Here is a 17,977-nt window from a genome sequence, read left to right on the forward strand (position 1 = left end):
AATTCCACCAGGGGAGCTGGCGAATGGAAATTGAAGAGGAATTTTTTGTATATGGACCCTTAAACTATACGCAAATGGACTGTTTGGTGCAGCTGGGGACTGGCGCGATCTTCAGTAGTACGTGTATTTGTACCTATAAATCTTTGTTGGGTTGGTACTGAGTGGCATCCACAATGGGTGCTCTATCGTAAACTTCCTTTAATATACAGATTTTACTGCAGATCTCAGCCCTTGACATAAAGCATGTGAAGTTTGGCTTTTTAAAGGGTTTATCCAGGGCAAAGATACTGAGCTCCTTAAATAATGGGACTAAGCTGTAACATTGCCATGTGACCAATGGATGTCATGTAATTTCCTGAGAAGAGGAAGTGGTGCTTAGTATTTTAGTTCTGAACGACCCCTTTAAGTAATGGCAGACTACTACAGTCCTCCTTTTCTAACTTTGGATCCTTCTGGTTCTGGTGACTCATCTCATAAAGGAGCGGGCTCTGTTCCGATAATCATACAGCAGGTTCTATCCTTCTCCGTGAGATTGGAATGGAGCAGGATAACACCTCGGCCTGCACACTCGTCGTGTGCATGAGGCCTTACTGTCAGCCAGACTGTGGCCGATCAGTCATTCATTGCATGGCTCGTACAAGCGAGTGGGCTTGCGCAGTCTGGTGAATGATTAACCATTTTCTCAATCATTCTGTACACTTGCATTTTCTGCTGACACTAGGAGAACAAAATCCAACCAGGACAGCTCACACGGCGGCCATCGCAGGCTACCACATATCATTGCTAAATGTCTATTGGGCAAAATATTGAAATTTTTGTCCACAGGTTAAGACTATACAGCAGCAGATTATAGGTGCCCAGTGTATTAGGCATACTCTTGCCATACAGCCACTGCTCTACTTGTCTGATAACTGGGCCTACATGCAGTCCTGCATTTCCATATGGTGTCTTGAAGAGTTTATTTGATAGCGCCCCCCGATCTGTGCAAAACCCATCTGGGTGTTTCATGACTATGCAGTAGATTTTTAATTTTTTTTCCCTCTCATTATGTATTTGGAGGGTGGGAGGAATTCCTTGCAGATGTTGTCCTTGGTTGGATTCGAACCCAGGACTGCAGTGCTGATCACTGTGCCACCTTCATGCTCAGATGATGCTTGCAAAGTAACAAAAAAAAATAAAAATCACTTTTTTTGCTTTACAGGTTTTAGTTTACATACATATAATTTTTTTTGCCAAATCCAATTTTATGGCACATCCCAATATTGACATACAAAGATCATAGAACGGGCAAATATCATTTTTGGTATTCTTATTGACACTGTTTTCTTATCAACTGTCCCAAAAGTCCTTGGCCTCTCCTCTCCTCAGTCTGTGAAGACAGGCGGACTTTACCCTCAGGAAAGGTTGCATTCTTAAAATATTTCCCTCCTAGCAATCTTACAAAGTGAAATTTTACAACTGGCTCTTTGGCATTTTTCTTCCCTTGCAAAAGAATGGAAACAGCCAGAGTTCCTCTGTAGCGGAAAAAAAAATTCCACTGTCAGATTTTAAGGACTCCCTCAGTTGTTTAATGGGGTCACTGGTAAACGTTCTTTCGTGAGGACCTTTATAAGTATTTGGAGCTAGCGTGCTCTCCGTCGGGTCAATGTACCACCGTTTGCTAAGTTTGTTTGCGTGAACCCTTGGATTGGTTTAGGGTTATGGACGTCCTCTGCTGACTTTACAAAAATAATTATTGGCCAAAATGAAGGCCTAAAGATAGCGAGATGGAATTTCTGCTCATGGACGGAGCATGTGATGTACTGAGAGCGGATGTTGGGGCTAGAAGTTAGAATAACTTATTTTTTATATGTTTTTGGCCCGTGTTGTTGGTTGCAACTGGTTAAGCTTATATTGGGATCTAAACTGAATGAATCAGATGATGCCCGGCTGAGCTTTTATTGATTGGATATATATGTAGGACATCTAGTGTCTGGATCTACCGCCAGTTTAATGCATGTAGGAGCAGTCCGACTGATCAGAAGGAATGGGCATGTTGGATTTCATTCTTTTGGGAACCTATCTGAAGCAATTTATCCCAATTTCTCTACTGAAATAATGATGTACGTTTGGCCAAATTGAGCCCATGTGGTCAAGAGACTTATATTACATGGGCAAAGTATTGGGCCATAAGTCTTAATGAAATACCTGAATTCAGTGATTCAGTCTTATTTTTCTAGGTGTATTCTGCCAGCATGTAGCCATGTAGTCGCCTTTACAAACCTTTGTGAAAGAATGGGGTATTCAAGAGATCTCGCTGAATTCCGGCATGATACTGTAACAGTATGCCCCTATTGTATCAAGTCCGTTACAGATATTCCACCATCAACAGTAAGTAGTATTATTGAAAAGTAGAAGCTTTTAGGAACTACCCAAACTTAGCCACCAAGTGCGGATAGATCACGTAAAATTACAGAGCTTCAAAAAAGTCGCCAATGCTCTACTGACTCAATAACCGCAGAGTCCAAACCTCTTCTGACACTAATATCTACACAGAGCTTGATGGTATGGGATTCCATGGTTGAGCAGTTGCACGTAAGCCTTACATCACTAAGTATCTGATAGAGTGGTGTAATGCTCCCCGCCACCGCATCTGGAGCAGTGCATACGTGTTTTGTGCGCTCACACATCTTATCTGGCGGTATTATGGGCGAGTCTGGCAAATACCAGGAGAACATTACCTGTCTGACTTCCTTGTACTCACTGTAAGGTTTGGTATAGGAAGCATAATGGTATGGAATTGGCCTAGGTCCCGTGGTTTCAGTAAAGGCAAATCTTAAAGGGAGTCTATCATTGGCATTTTACAGTTATAAATAAGCCCATCATTATATAGCCTTTAGAAAGGTTAGTCTAGGCATAACTGTACTGAATAGATCCGTTCATCCGTTTTCTCCCAAAATTGATTTTTCTGATATACAAATGAATCTTCCTGGTGCACAAGGAGCGTTACACCTGTACTCCGAGCATCCCCACGTCATCATCCAGGAGCGTTGTACACCGCCCCCTTCTTAAAATCAGGACCCCTCCTTCTCCTCCTCTTAACTGCTTTTATCAGCAGCCTTTCCTGTCTGCGCAAATGAAATCTCGCACATGCGATTTTAAAGAATGGGACTCCTGGATGATCATGTGGGGGAGCTCGGAGCACTGGGATAACATCCCCCGTGCTCCAAGAAGATTAATTTGCATATTAGAAAATTTACAAATGTAAAATAGCAACGATAGACTCCCTTTAAAGAGGACCTTTCATGGATTTGGGCACATGCAGTGTTATATACCACTGGAAAGCCGACAGTGCGCTGTCGGCTTTCCCGATCTGTGCCCCTGGTAAAGCGCTATCAGTCCCGTTACCGTAGCTCTTCCCAGTCAGAAGGGCGTTTCTGACAGTCTCTCAGGAACGTCCTTCTGCACAGCAGCGCCTATAGCGCAGTGCTGTGAGAGCGGGGAGGAACGCCCCCTCCCTCTGCTCACAGTGCTCGTCCATAGACTATTATTATCGGGAGGGGAGGAAGCGTTCCTCCCCGCTCACACAGTACAGCGCTATAGGCACTGCTGTGCAGAAGGACGTTCCTGACAGACTGTTAGAAACGCCCTTGTGACGGTGCAGAGCTACGGTACTGGCACTGATAGCTCTTCACCCGGGGCACAGAATGTGAAAGCCGACAGTGCGCTGAATTCAGCGCACTGTCGGCTTTCCAGCGGTATATAACACCGCATGTGCCCAAATCCATGAAAGGTCCTTTTTAATGCCCTAGAATACCAAGACATTTTAGACAATTGTATGCTTCCAATTTCAAAGGAACAGTTTGGGGAACGCCCTTTACTATTCCAGCATGGCTGTGTCCCAGTGCATAAAACAAAGTTTATAAAGGCATGGTTGAGTTTGGAGTGGAATCACATGACTGGCCCTCCACCCCCATACAACACCTTTGGGAAGAACAGAGATTGTGAGCCAGGCCCTCTCGTCGTACAACATTAGGGACTGGCCTCACAAATATCCTTTTGGAGGCGATCAAAAAAATGAGATATAAAAATAATTTTATATTATCCTTCTCAAATGTTTCTAGAGGCATCTAACACTGTAACTGATCAATGAAGTAAATTGTAGTATGGTAAATGTTTTTGGTTGCTTGTCGTAGATGGCTGAAAACCCAGAACAGGACATCTATGTAAATGACTCTGTTATAATTGGCTCCAATAACCAAGCCTGGTCTTCTAAGACTATTAATTTGGGATATGTAATAAAATTGCTATTCTACAGTCATCTAATACATCAACATAAAGTTGCTGTCAAGTCGCTAGAGATTTGTAAAGAGAAAATTACATATCACATTGGAACAAACCAGGTATTTCAAGAGTCTTGAAAGTCACTTTCACCATATTGCACAACACTACAGCGGCCTAATAATGGCCGGTTGCCTATGTCGATTGTCTATTAGCCCACACACAAGTCAACTGTCTCCAGCCACACACTCTGGAAAAACAATTTGTCTTTGTGCACTTTACCAAGCGCTCGCTTATTTTCTGCGTCTGGGGAAATAATCAGAGCTCGCGGAGTTGTCACAAACTCAATGTCTTTGTTGGTAAAAGTTCCAATTCATAGGATGAGTATTCCTAAGTAATAATGCTAAATCAAGCTTAATAACTGTATAATTAAAGCTTGGTAACTTTCTAATGTATTGTGGGGAAATGGGTTCTAGAATTCTGGATATGGAACTTTTTTTTTTTTTTTTTTGGATTGTTGGAGCAAAAACCCTCGGTCCACTCTTGAAAAATTGGTATGGCTAGAAAGGGTTCCTCAAGAAAGGTTATAAATATCAGTTCGGTGGTGGCCCGACCACCAGACCCCCAATGATCAACTGTACCAGACAACCACCATGCCAGAGTCTGAATTAGAAGGGTCCATCCTCTTGAGTACTGCAGCTCCGCTTCTGTTCAATTGAACAAAAATGGTCCAAAAAATCCAAACATTTCTTCAGTAACCTGAATGGGAAAAAATGTTATCGTCCTCAAAAACCACATGTACCGTATGAATTGTCCCAAAAATATGTCCAATCATGTAGTGGTTAAACAGGTGCCATGACTGATGCTGTGATATCATGAAAACCTCATGGCATATTGGTTTGATGGATTCCATACAGTGACAACAATTACCCATAGTCATGTTAAAAGAGGGGGAAATAAATGTACTGTAAGGGTAAATTGACATGGAGAAATTTGCAACGTGTAACGCCCAAATTCTGCCTCCCATTGAGAACCAAAAATAAGCGTCCTACTTGATCTTGCGGCTCGCGATTCCCTGCTGACTAGGCCTCTTCTTCTGGGCCTAACCAGCACCGGAAATCTGGTTATAGATACCATTAAAAAGCAAGATGGCTTCAAAGTGAGCAGAAGAGGTGGAATTGGTCTATTCTCACAGTGAATGCAGAGGGGATGGGCTGTTTTCCTCAGACTCCACACACATTTGCAAACTGCTTTCTCTGTGCACTGGACTAAACATTCTGCAAATTTCACAGCTTACAAATTAAGAAAAGTCTTCTATGCACTTGTATCTTCTTCTGGCTTTGTGATTTCAGGTGGAATTTTATTCACAGACAGTAAGCAAATTTAATAACTGCTCATAAATTGCTCTTTTCTTGTACCTGGCACCTTTTTTTTTAGCTGCTTACATTTTTGCACTTCAGGGTTCCTGGATGTTCCTATATTATGCTCACTTGGGCTTATCTTAGCTAAGTTATGTGTTTGCTATTGCACAGTTACTCCTGCCACAATTACATGTAAAAAACCCAGTATCAGTAGTAATGCATTGTACACGTCCAGAGCCTCAGAGACCAATGTAAAATGTACTGCAGTCATAATGTGATTATTAAAAGCAGAAAAACTGATAAAACATAATGTATGAAGTCAAAGAACAGACTGCCCCAGTAAGACCCTGCACACATTTCAACTCTTCATGAAAATTCACGTACCCTTTAAACAAAATTGCTTCCATTCAAGAAAATCTTGAAATGAGTGAAATTGACGCTTTGGTTTTTTTCACCATTTGTATTGCTTCCAGGTTCTTTGGACCTTAACTTATCCAGTATGTTGTTGTAACCCTGTACAGAGATGGCTCCATGTGCCAGTCATTTTTGTGAGCTGGAAATCATTGTAGGTGGCATCAGTGACCAAAGATGGCAGAGAGCAGGCAACAGATGATTTCAACATCAACCATAAAAGTCAGCTTTAAAATATTTGCACATTGTAGTTTCATTTTACTTGGCCGGGATCCAGACTATGGTTCACTTCCTTTTCTTCATGAACAATGCAGGCGTGTACCCTGCTCCAAGAAAAGAAACCCTTGTGGCTGCGCTGATAGGCTGGTAACATTACGGATACTGTATGAGGGATCAGCTGGGGTTGCCGGGGGCTGGGTCTGATCTCACAAAACAATCCCAGCTGGACAAAGGTTGAGCCGCAGCAAGCAAGGTGCCATGGAGTGTCCTTATTAGGCTACTATATTCAGTATCTTGTCAGGTCAGATACCAGGATATTGTATACATGAACACTTTCCTTTGCTAGATGTCCATAACTCCTCTAGCCTTGAATTGAGAAGTTCATCCTCACTTCTAAGTGTTTGTTCACACAGCAGGTTTTGTTGCAGAAATATCTGTCTGGAAATCCATTTCTTTTGTCTAAGTAGGTTTGGTTTTGGAGACCGACCTGCTCATGGATTCCTACAACCTACATTAAGACTTGGGCACCACGTTGCAGAAATGCTGCATTTGCTGTTGCAGATTTTGCTGTGTTTTTTTGGCAAAAAGTCAAGAGTTGCTTGAATCAGAATGGAAAATATAAAGGAAAATCTTTTACTTCTACTTTCTGATCGATCCATTCCTGGCGTTTCCGTAACCTAAAGGGGTTAGGCCTGTTTCACATCTGCATTCGGTATTCCATTCGGGGAGTCCACTTGGAGACCCACTGAACGGACAACCGAACGCATTGACAAGCGGTGAGCTTATGAAAGCACACGGACCCCATAGACTATAATGGGTTCATGTGTTTTCCGCACACTGTCCGCAGGAGTCGTGTGGAGAGCAAAGTAGTTCATGATGTTCCTTTCTCTACATGAATCGTGCGGACAGCAAGCACAAAACACTCAGACCCCATTGTAGTGTATGGGGTCCGTGTGCTTTCATAAGCTCACCGCTTGTCAATGAGTTCGGTATTGCATTTGGGGGGGTCCCCAAGCGGACTCCCTGAACGGAAAACCAAACGCAGATTCCAACCAGGTTTTATGCCAAGAACAGTAGATGATCAAACCCTCCCATGATACCCCCACCCCATACCCCATACTTGGTTTGGTTATAGAGGGACATGGTCCTACCATGTTTGGTCCTCTGTACTGTAGCTGTTTCTAGCCCACTGTTCTTATGGATATGGATTTAACCTACAATTTTTTTTTTTTGCAGATTTTTGGCCTTTCTGAACCAAAGCCAAGAGTGGCTTCAAAGGAAGTAGGAAATAGAAAAGAAAGACTTCTCTCTTCTGCTAAATCCACTCTTGGCTTTGGCTCAAAAAAAAAATTCTGTAAACTCTCCGGTGAAAAATGCAGCTTTTCTGCAACATGTGACCTCCACCTTACATAGTCTTCTGATACATTAAATTACCCTAAGCATAGAAATGAAACGGTGTTGCGTCAGGAGTTGAGTAGATGACATTGGGTGAGGATCTAGTTCCATCCATATTATACACCGGTATAATTGTGTTCATTGGTGTCCAGTCACATCTATCATTCATGGAGCAGCACACATGGCGTTACATCCGCTGCAATGGGCAGCCGTGGTTAAGGTGCCATTGAATGGAAGGCAGTAAATGACTCATTAAAGGAAATGTCTATTTTGAAAACTTTTCTTTCCGTTTGTTGGTGTATTGAAGCGTGTTTTACTTTCCACCATTACTTCCCTGCTGGGATGACTGATACATGCTCTGCCCCAATGTATTTCCACACAAATCACTTCTGTAAAATGTTCCATCTTTTATCCATTAGCCTGCCAAAAAGAAGTGTGAGTGAGTGGGATGAAAGCACTTCAGTGTGAGTAGTCTCTGACAAGTGACAGGTCAATTGAATGTGTTTGTGTGTATGGTAGAAGAACTTATAGTCTGGTTTAGGCTAAGACCCCACGTTGCGGGAAAGCAGATTTTTTTTGTTGTTGCAGATTTTGTTGCGGTTTTTTGAGCCAAAGTCAAGAGTGGATTAAGCAGAAGGTGGAAGTATATGAACTTTCTTTATATTTCCCATTCCTTTTGTAACCGTTCTTGGCTTTGGCTCAAAAAACTGCAACACTGGTTGCGTTTCTGCAACATGGGGCCTTAGCCTAATTGTGCTGGCATTGCCTCACATGCCATGGTTAAAGGGACTCTGCTATTACAGACACCTAACCCTTATCGTGTGTTATCGGGTATAAGTACCTCATTGGTGGTTGGACCCTCAACGATCATGAAGAATGTGGACCTACAAGTTAATGTGAGAGCCTTGGTGGTGTGCACAAGTGGCCACCACTCCATTCACTTCTCGGGGGCTGCTGTGAAACCAGTCTCTGACAGAAGAAAGGTGGCTATTCATGCACATATCACTCCATTTACTGGTACATTGGCACTCAAGGGAGCGTGCGGATCCCCCATTCATGTGTTTTTTGGGGTGCCAAGGTTTGGACTAATACAGTAAAACACTTTCCACTTACACTGGCTCTGTTGGACATGCATGTGAGTGGGGAACGAGGGAAGTATAGCTGTTGCCAAAAGTCTCTGATGGTGGCTTATCCACCCTGAGAACAAAAAGATCGGGCATGTTGACATTCAACAATCTGATCCCTTTCTCCCCTGAGATCTGCTGCCTGGGTAAAAGTCAGGGCTCCCAGAACCATAAAATTTTCAGGTTTTGGTGACTTCAATCTAATTTCTATGGCCACCTTTTCTACGTATTTTATACACTTTTGTACATTATTTGTGTGCCTTTTGTATCAGTTATTGACTGCAGACGAGACTGACTTCAGAAAATATGTGCAAAAATGAACCAAAAATCCTCACATTTCCTGATGGGAATGTCATCCATGGCTCCAGGGCTTCAAGACAATAGTGCAGACCAGTGTGCCAGAGATTTGGGAATTCCTAATACCAGTAGCACATACTGCAGAAGCCATATAAACTTTTCAACTTCTTTTTTTGACAAGAGTGAGCTATATTGGCGGGGAATCCATAGTAATGTTGACACAATTGCTAAAGCAACGGGCTCATAATTTTGACATTAATCTTGGCTTACTCATATATGGATCATGGGTTCCTAAATGTGACTCAGAAAACTGTACTGTACTGTCTGATGTTTGCTCATAGATAACAGTGAATCATGTGGCAGAAAAAAATGTTCTCCACCCTGTGTAAAAATCATGTGGCATCGGCCTCTTCTAAGGGAGCGATGCTATAATTCGCGTTGAGTCGGGATGAAACGCTTCTTTATGTCTTGTAAGCTCTATTTCATACATGGATATTGTGAAAGTTATCTAAAAGAATCTATTGATGCAAGCTTCCTAATCCACTTGAGAAACGGTATGACTTTTACATGCTCAGATATTGGACGTCTATTAATATAGAAGGGCTGTGGAGTAAGGACCGGTTTCGGAAAAAAGTCACCAACTCCGCCTTCAAAATAAAATAATTTATATTCTAAAATTATCAATATTTAATAAGATACTTCTGTCTGACCATGGCTGTCAGCCATGTCTGAGGCTGGCTATGGAAAAATAGAGGAATCAGAGTTGGTTTGGTCCTCCAACTCCACAACCCCGTAATATAGTATATGTAAAGAAGCATATTGACTAGGCCAGTATTCTGACCTCCATATGAAATTGAAGGTAAAAAATATGCAAATCTATTCTCCAGGATGTAATTAGGAGAACAGTGCCTCTGTATGCTGCCCTCTAGAGGGCAGCCTCCTTAACATCATGCATGACTAAGTTAATAAGCCTACTGACATGATGCGGGGTTTATTGCCAAATTAGTATTTCTATTCCAAAAGGAACAGATTCCCAGCTATGGACAGCGCTGTTTTGGTCTTTTGGACCTCATCAGCATAGCGCAGGGATACTGATTTGGCAGAGTGAGAGATTATAGACCAGGGTCAGGGGATAATTGTACACATTAGGGAGAGTGTGTGTCTACATAGGTGTACGGATACTTACAAGTCATTCTTGCTCCGCCAGGCATTCTGGGTAAAAAATATGCAATTGAAGGTATATGGAATATGGAATTGAAGGTATATAGATATACATAGCTCAATGGATTTCTTTTGGTGCTACATTATAATTGTATTCAACTGTGCTGTAATATGGCCCTTAGTCTGCTAATGTTGGGCACATTGTAATTCTGGTTCATAGAGCAGCACATGTATACTCCTCTCCACTTAATCTATAGACCACAGTTTCTATTACAGTATTTATGTACGTTTTTCTCTTACATAACAGATTATGCAGCACTTCGATCTCCGGGGATTCATTTCTGGAGGTGAATGAATTTTTCATTCGTCTCGGGGAGATTTCCCATTGACTGGTTATTTAATATTCCCTAAATGTTGTGTTTGCCTGATGTACAGAACAGGCCTGTGCTACTGGTTAAATCTGATTCCAGATGACGGAATTCATGTTCACATCATGTCTCGCGATTTGGTTTTCCTGAGGAAGGAAACCTTTTTTTAATTTAGTTCACATTCATCACTTAAGCTACAAAAGAAATCTGAACCTTAAGAATCATTTGAAGTTTAGGCTCCTCCAAGATTCATGTTGCGTTTTACTTTTTGTTTGTTTGGACAGCAAATGGCTACATATAGAACACATTAGGCACCGCTATGGGGTTCACATTTGTGCCATGAACCAAAATAGAGTAATAGAAGAGTATAGGGGATGGGGTTTATTTTGTACGGACCTGCTACTACCATGACATTGAGATTTTCCGCAGATTGAGTTTTTCAGTGGTCACCCCTTATAATTGGTTTGGGCAGCCGTCATAATGCCTGTGGGCTGCGCTACCTAGGAAAAATTTTGCACCGTATTTTATACTGTTTGTAATACTTCGTAGATGAGTGGGCTATTAATGTCTACGATCCCTTTTCCAGCCTTATTAAGTTAGTGCGTGTCTGTGGGCTTTGTAGTATTATATAAGGCAGAAGACGTTTTCCCTACATTTTAGAAGAACAAGGCGCTTGTTATGCTGAGGGCATATTCGTGCTCCGGAGGATATTCCTGTTTGCAGAACTTATTATTGTGTGTTCTGACTCATTTAATTATGGTGTTTTAGAGATGGTTGTATCAAGCTGAATGTTCTTGTAGCTCGCCGTGCTCTGGACTGCCTAAGGGTCACTGAGCTTGGGATGAAACAGACCCTGATTCAGTCCCTTCTTTTCCTTTTAGATGTTTCTTAAAGCCACTTTGGAATGTTCTCCCAATCTAAACCTCATTCAGGAGGACGTAATGTTGAAGATCCAGATTTCTTGTGGAAGAGTTGCTTTCTTTAGAGGTTTGACGACCATGATTTAGGCCCTCATCTCTGCCCGGTCAGCATTGTCCCTAGGAATTCTCATATGGGTACACTTGTAAATCCATCAATATTCAGAATCTACTAACACTTAAAGAAAACCCAAGCCAAATGAAAGTTATCCCCTATGGGAAGCTTTCTGATTACATAGGGGTCTGACTGCTTGGACCCTCCACTGATCACAGAGAAGGGTGTCTACGGGACGGTTGAGTGTCTCCGACTGTCAAAGCATAGCGTGCTTAAAGTCGTCTGAGAAGCTGGGGGTAATTTTACTGAAAAGAAGGAACTAGGTAGGGCAATTTCATCTGGGTGATTCTTGATTTTAATCTTGTGTTTACTTATAAACTTTCAGTGAACTGGCACAGTAAGAAGGAATAATATATATTTGATGCAGGCTTCCTTGTCCTACCACCCAAATGCTATGCTTTTTTTTTTTTTTTTTTTTTTTTACAGGGGTTATCCACTTTAGATTTGTTAGGATTCTCTATCCAGGAACCCGCATATCAGCTGCTGCAGAACAGCACGGCTCCTGGTAATGTTTGCATTCTGAGAACGATGCTGCTCCTATGCTGTACAAAATGTAGCAGCAGCTTTAGGTCCTTCAGCAGCGTCCATAGACTTCAGTGGGGAATGTAAACCTTACTAGGAGCTGCAACGTATCAGAGCATCTGAACTGCAGAGGTCCTGGTTGTCGGACCTTTGCAGATCTAATATTGGTGGCCAACCCTAAGGGCCAATAAGGATATGGACATTGATGGAGATCATGATTTTAATCCAAAAGCACTCGCATCAGTAAGAAGATCTCCATCCCAAAAATTACACCTTCCATTCATTTCAATGGCTTGCGGACCTTCTCGGTGGTCCGGGAGATTGAAGTGAACGTGAGTACTAAATCTTTCTGCTGCTGGGGTCCTGCCACATAATGCACCCCTTGTACTTACCCTAAGGCCTTTATCCTTCCCATTCTTTGGACTGTCTTGGTTGTTTTTGTAGCAATAATGGTTTCCTTCTATATTTTTAATGTCTCTATTTTTTTTATTTTTTTTGTGTGCTTACATGACCATTACATAAGTGCACTGATGCAGAAGGCGTTTGTCAATCGGTATGCAAATAGGAGTCTGTTTTTATCTTCATTGACTTTCTGTTATTGTACTTTGCTTTAGAGGAATGCCGTAGGACTGCATTGGAAGGTGTATCTCCAAACTTAACTCCAAGACCTGAACAAGGCGTCTGCCCGGATCCTCCCTACATTGGGTGCAGTGTGTGAGTGGGAGGTTATCTGTTACACATGTCAGGCTCGGCCTGTGAATCATTGCTTTTTAATAAGTCTGATATGTTTTATCACCCTGTTGCAGACTTCATATCGTAGCTGTGGCAATGTAAATATTCGGTTCCCGAGATATAACATGAATATTCTTATGTTTTACGAGTCTACGAGGCTTCTTGTTGGCGTGCCGTTGTTTGTGTAACCCGCATAGTGTGGGTGTTCCATAGTTCACTCATAGTGCTCTTGCTCCTGGTGTGCCATTGTTTGTGCATGTCGGGTGTAGGTACATGGTTTTAGCATGCCAAGGGAATTTTAGTTTACCTATACACTCTTGATTCCACCTTTAGGGTTGTAAGAACATGGGGCGTCCATGACCTTGCGTTCGCAGTGTTCTCCCGGAAGACATTTCCCACAAATAGGCACCTGCGGCTTCATTCCCTGGATCTCCAATAACATTAATCCATGGGGTGTCCTGGGCATATCCCACAATTGCATCCACAACACCAATGTTCAACCCCTGGGCCCTCTTGACCAGCTGTTGTCCATAGTTCATGTTCTACCCTCCATGATATTTTCAAGGGTCTTTGTGTATGTATATACCCCTTTCTTCATACGTGGGTGGTATGGGAGCTTTATTTACAACTAAACTGTGACCTTCACCATCAGTCATGTTGTTCATGACCCCTTTGGGCTACATTTCCCACTTTCCCCTAATTCACGTGCCCCAAATTTATTTTCCATCACAGTGTCTTTGCCCCGTACTTGTTATACTCCCTCCCCAAACTTCTGTCTTCTCATCCAAATTTCATTGACCTGCGGCACATTGGGGTCCCATCTCCCATTGCCCTTTGCCCTCCAGTGCCGGTATGCCGCTACCCAAGCACTGCACATTGGTCAGCCTAACCAGAGAGCGCCTGTCGGGTTCTGATCTACACTTTGCTCTTTCTTTCTATAAACCACACTTTAGTAATGTGGAGATGATATCACTTGCAGACTTTGGCAGCGGTCGGAGTATATTATTGCATTTGCTCACATAATACCTGCGCTATCTGATGTAGCATAGTGTTATGCGGTGGACGGAGGAATGAGACGCACCCATCAATCTTGTGGTTTTCATTCCTTTACTGCTCCGTGAACTCCAAGGTGAATGTATTAAAATGGAAAAATTCTAACCTATTGCCTACGGCCGCAAAGCAGACCGGTATTTCGTTACAGCAGACGCAGCAATAATTCTTCTTAGTGGTTTGATGTGGTATTATCATGGCACGCTACATGGTTTCATGTGTGTACAGTGACATATCCCATTTTTTGCAGGATGCCTCTATATCGGATAATGTAACGTACTGCTCTATGTAGCAAAAAACTTATGTTGACAATTTTATTTGGCATCGTACAGTGATTGTAGCCCTGTGCATATGGTTGGCATAAATATCTTGGGCGCTTTCCCGTTGTATACACTAGCGTGATGCCGTATGTGGTACAGTATGGTCAACAATGGGTCACCAGTTTTCTTTATTTATTTATTAAAACCAGGTTGTGAAATAAATCACTTTTTTTTCTCATTTGTTTTTCTTTTCTGTATATGATTATAGTGGCGGCCATCTTGCCGGAGCTCTGCCCTGTTAACACACTTAGTCATATGCTTTACAGCATAGTCGTGGCCATAGGCAGAAATAGATTGGCACCAACTCATTGAGATCTTTGGAGAGTTTTCTAGAGATGCAGTATGTAGGGAGGGGGGATAGATAAACTGTGACGTCACCTATTGTCTATACCAGGGGTAGGGAACGTACGGCTCTCCAGCTGTTGCAAAACTACAACTCCCAGCATGCATACTTGCTCTGCTGTTCTTGGAACTCCCGTGTAAGTGAATGGAGCATGCTGGGAGTTGTAGTTTCACAGCAGCTGGAGAGCCGAAGGTCCCTGGTCTATACTGTATGTAATGATGACTCAGTGGTATTATCTATATAGATGTTATCTTCTATTATAATCCTACATGTGATGAAAATGAGGTAACTGCTGTAAAGAAAACCCTTACGGAAATGGCAAGTGTTAGTAGTATATTCTTAGGCTTAGTGGCCAGAGTGAAAATTGTAGGAAATAGTATTCTTTGAGAAACCTAGGTGGCGACATGGAAAATTTAAAAATAAAATCATCAAAAATTAATTAAAAAATGAACTTTTAAAATTTGGCTTAAAAATAGGCATTTTTCTTTTGATGAGACATTGCCTTTAAGTTGCTAGAACATAAAAGTGCTGATGTGGACGGGTTACATACTTTGCTTCTATCCCTTGTGTAATGTCCATTGATCTGTATATGATAATCATATGCTGGAGCGTATGCCTTTGATGCCAATGTGCACGGGGTCCTACTTAAGCCAGTTGTCGGCGATTAGTTACATGTGTAGACCTAGGAAGCGTTCTTTGAACTTTGGGTTATCGCTTCCAGTTTTGTGGAAATGAACAATTTCTCTGCACTCCCGAAAGGTCCATGAGAAGTTAATTCCATACGCTGCAGCTGCGAGCGAGCCTGGGGTTAGCTATTGGGATTTCTGGTTCTGAGGGCTCGAAAACAAATCCCCGTTTCCATTTTTAGAACGGCGTTAGGTCTTCATTAGAAAGAGGAAATGACAGTTGGAAAACTTTTTTTTTTCATTTTTTTTTTTTTTCATCCATACTGGAATGTAGTGCAGCTGCAGATGTCTGCTGGCCGCTGTACTGTATACTCTGGGTTATAGGATGGAATGTACCACCGACTCAAGCTTTTTATTGTCTTATGATGTACTGGAACCGCTGGGTTAACTGCTTGTTTGCCTGCGCCGTGCCCTCTTCCTTTATGACTTGTATGCGCTCTTTGTTGCACATTCCTCGAAACTGATGAAAGAATTTGTGAGACGAGTTAGTGATGTTTGGGGCTTTTATAGCGGTCCCATGTCGTGCACATGCTGTGTAAAATGCACCTTCACACGCATAGACTCGGACATGTTTCAGAGTGTGAAATTGGGCTTCCTTATGGTGTCTGTCTATATATAGGGAGAGAAATTGTTGAATCACTGCAACTCGGAAGCAGATTTACTAATGCAATCTAAAAGTTCTGATGTAAAGTTAGACTAGACAGCCTTAAAGTGCGCCAGATTTATCATGGCGTCAAATGGGTGATGATAAATTGTCACATTATTATACTGTCTAGTCTGACTTTATACCACCGATTAGTTGGCTTAGATTGTGCCAGAAAAATACACCAAATTTTGGTGCAGTTTTTGGCGTCCGCTGTTGTAGCCCTCTTTTCCGGAAGTCAGGCTCTTACATCCATGCATACAAGCCATAAGAGTTTCTAAAATACTTAAGAGTGGTACAAGAGGTGTTTGTCTCAAATTACACCGAAATATTGGTACATTTCGCTTATTGGATCTCTCACACTGTGTATATCAGTGTGTGTGTTGCGATAAGGTGACATGTAGAGTGCTGGAATCACGGTATATCTCCCACAGGTTTCTGACCTATGTGTGGTCTTGAGTAGGCCTCAGGCCAGGTGTGGGTCCTAGGCTCCTTACTGAGCCATAAAAGGCTGCAGAGCCTGCACTTCAGGACAGATCCTGGGACCCTGAGGAGGCTCCCGGGTCTGTCCTGAAATACTGAGAGTTGGTGAAACCCTACTGTGCTGTTTTGATTGTTCGTGTGGTATTGGTATTAAGCCACACGTATCATTAGCTTTATACTGTTTAGTTAGTGCTCGGACGAGCAGCGTTTTATTTGATGTTTTGCCTGAAGTTAAGGCTGTATTTTATTTTGCTTATTTTATTCCTGAAGTGAAGGTTTGTTTATTTTGCTGTTTTTTTTCCCCAAAATAAACTTGTTTGCACCAGATATTGTGTCTGTCTCTTACTGATTGGGTCTGCACCATTGCTCCTCAGTGTGTATGCATATTGTATGAATTTTTTACTTTCATATGGAGTCTATCCATATGTATATAATACTACTGTATATGTACACTACTGTTTGTGACCAGAAAAGTTCCTTTCTAAAGCAATGCTATGTTCACATTACCATTATTACAGGCTGTTGCGGTCATTCATTATATGACATTAAAGGCAGTAGAGTAGGGCCCCCATACACATGACGGCGTGTGCTTCCCATGTGGGGCTGAGTTTGCAGCAAAGTGCATTTGGATGACATTCTTTTTTATGGGGGCTTGTGATCCATTCTGTTCCGGTGACATGGATGATTATAAAATAGGTCCTATCTTAGTCCGTGTCATCAGAACAGAATGAATCGGAAGCTCCCATAGACATGAATGCACTCAGATGTCACTCCAAGAGTGTCATCCAAGTGTATTCAGCTGCAAACGTGGCCCCATATCACAATTGATCAAGTGCATGGGGCCTTATGGATACAGACTGCGCTCAATATGTCTGTGTCCGTTCCCATTGACTGTAAAAAGTCTTCAGTAGTTGATACCGTCTTTAATGGCTAACTAAAATGATGACAGATTGCAAGCTTTTGAGGCTCTAGGCCTCTATTCCCAATAGGAATGAATCAAGAACTGAAGGCACTGGGATATCATCTGAGTGTGATCTTTGTGCCCAGTGGAGTGCACGAGGCCATACTGCAGTATCATTTAGCCAAGTAATTTGGGTTCTGTAAGGTTTGGGTATTTGTACATTGTATAATGTGGATCCCATATTGTACACCATAAATTACAAGAGCCGACCGAAGGTTGTGCACAGGACACCCTCTGGGCTAAGGCTGCTCCGGTATATGGCGGTAATGGTTTCATTAATAATTATCTAATCCTAATGAGTTAATTTAAAATTCTTATTAAAACTATTAATAAGATCAATCTATGAAGGAGACTCCCAGCAATTATAGTACCATCACCTAAAGGGCTGGATGGCAGCTGGTATCAGCTGTTTGGGTAGGTTCATGTGACTATATGACACCACTGCCCATCTTGGCCTTGCATTTTGTTAAGAATTTTGCAAATTAAGCAACAGCTATTTCAATTTTCTGAGAAAATTCTTATGAAACTTATTGACAGTGATGTGTGTGAGCAGGGTGGAGACGATCATGTGCCTTGTAGGAAAACTCTAAGCTATGTAGTGACCAAAAA

At 42.1% G+C, this 17,977-nt stretch overlaps 1 protein-coding gene across 1 annotated transcript in view; it reads left to right on the forward strand.

The window, feature by feature from the left end:
• Positions 1–17,977, forward strand: part of LOC142208686 (protein MTSS 1-like) — a 103,340-nt gene that overhangs the window by 16,905 nt on the left and 68,458 nt on the right. The window lies entirely within an intron of this gene.

Source organism: Leptodactylus fuscus, chromosome 6, assembly GCF_031893055.1.
Source record: "Leptodactylus fuscus isolate aLepFus1 chromosome 6, aLepFus1.hap2, whole genome shotgun sequence".
Lineage (NCBI taxonomy): Eukaryota > Metazoa > Chordata > Amphibia > Anura > Leptodactylidae > Leptodactylus > Leptodactylus fuscus.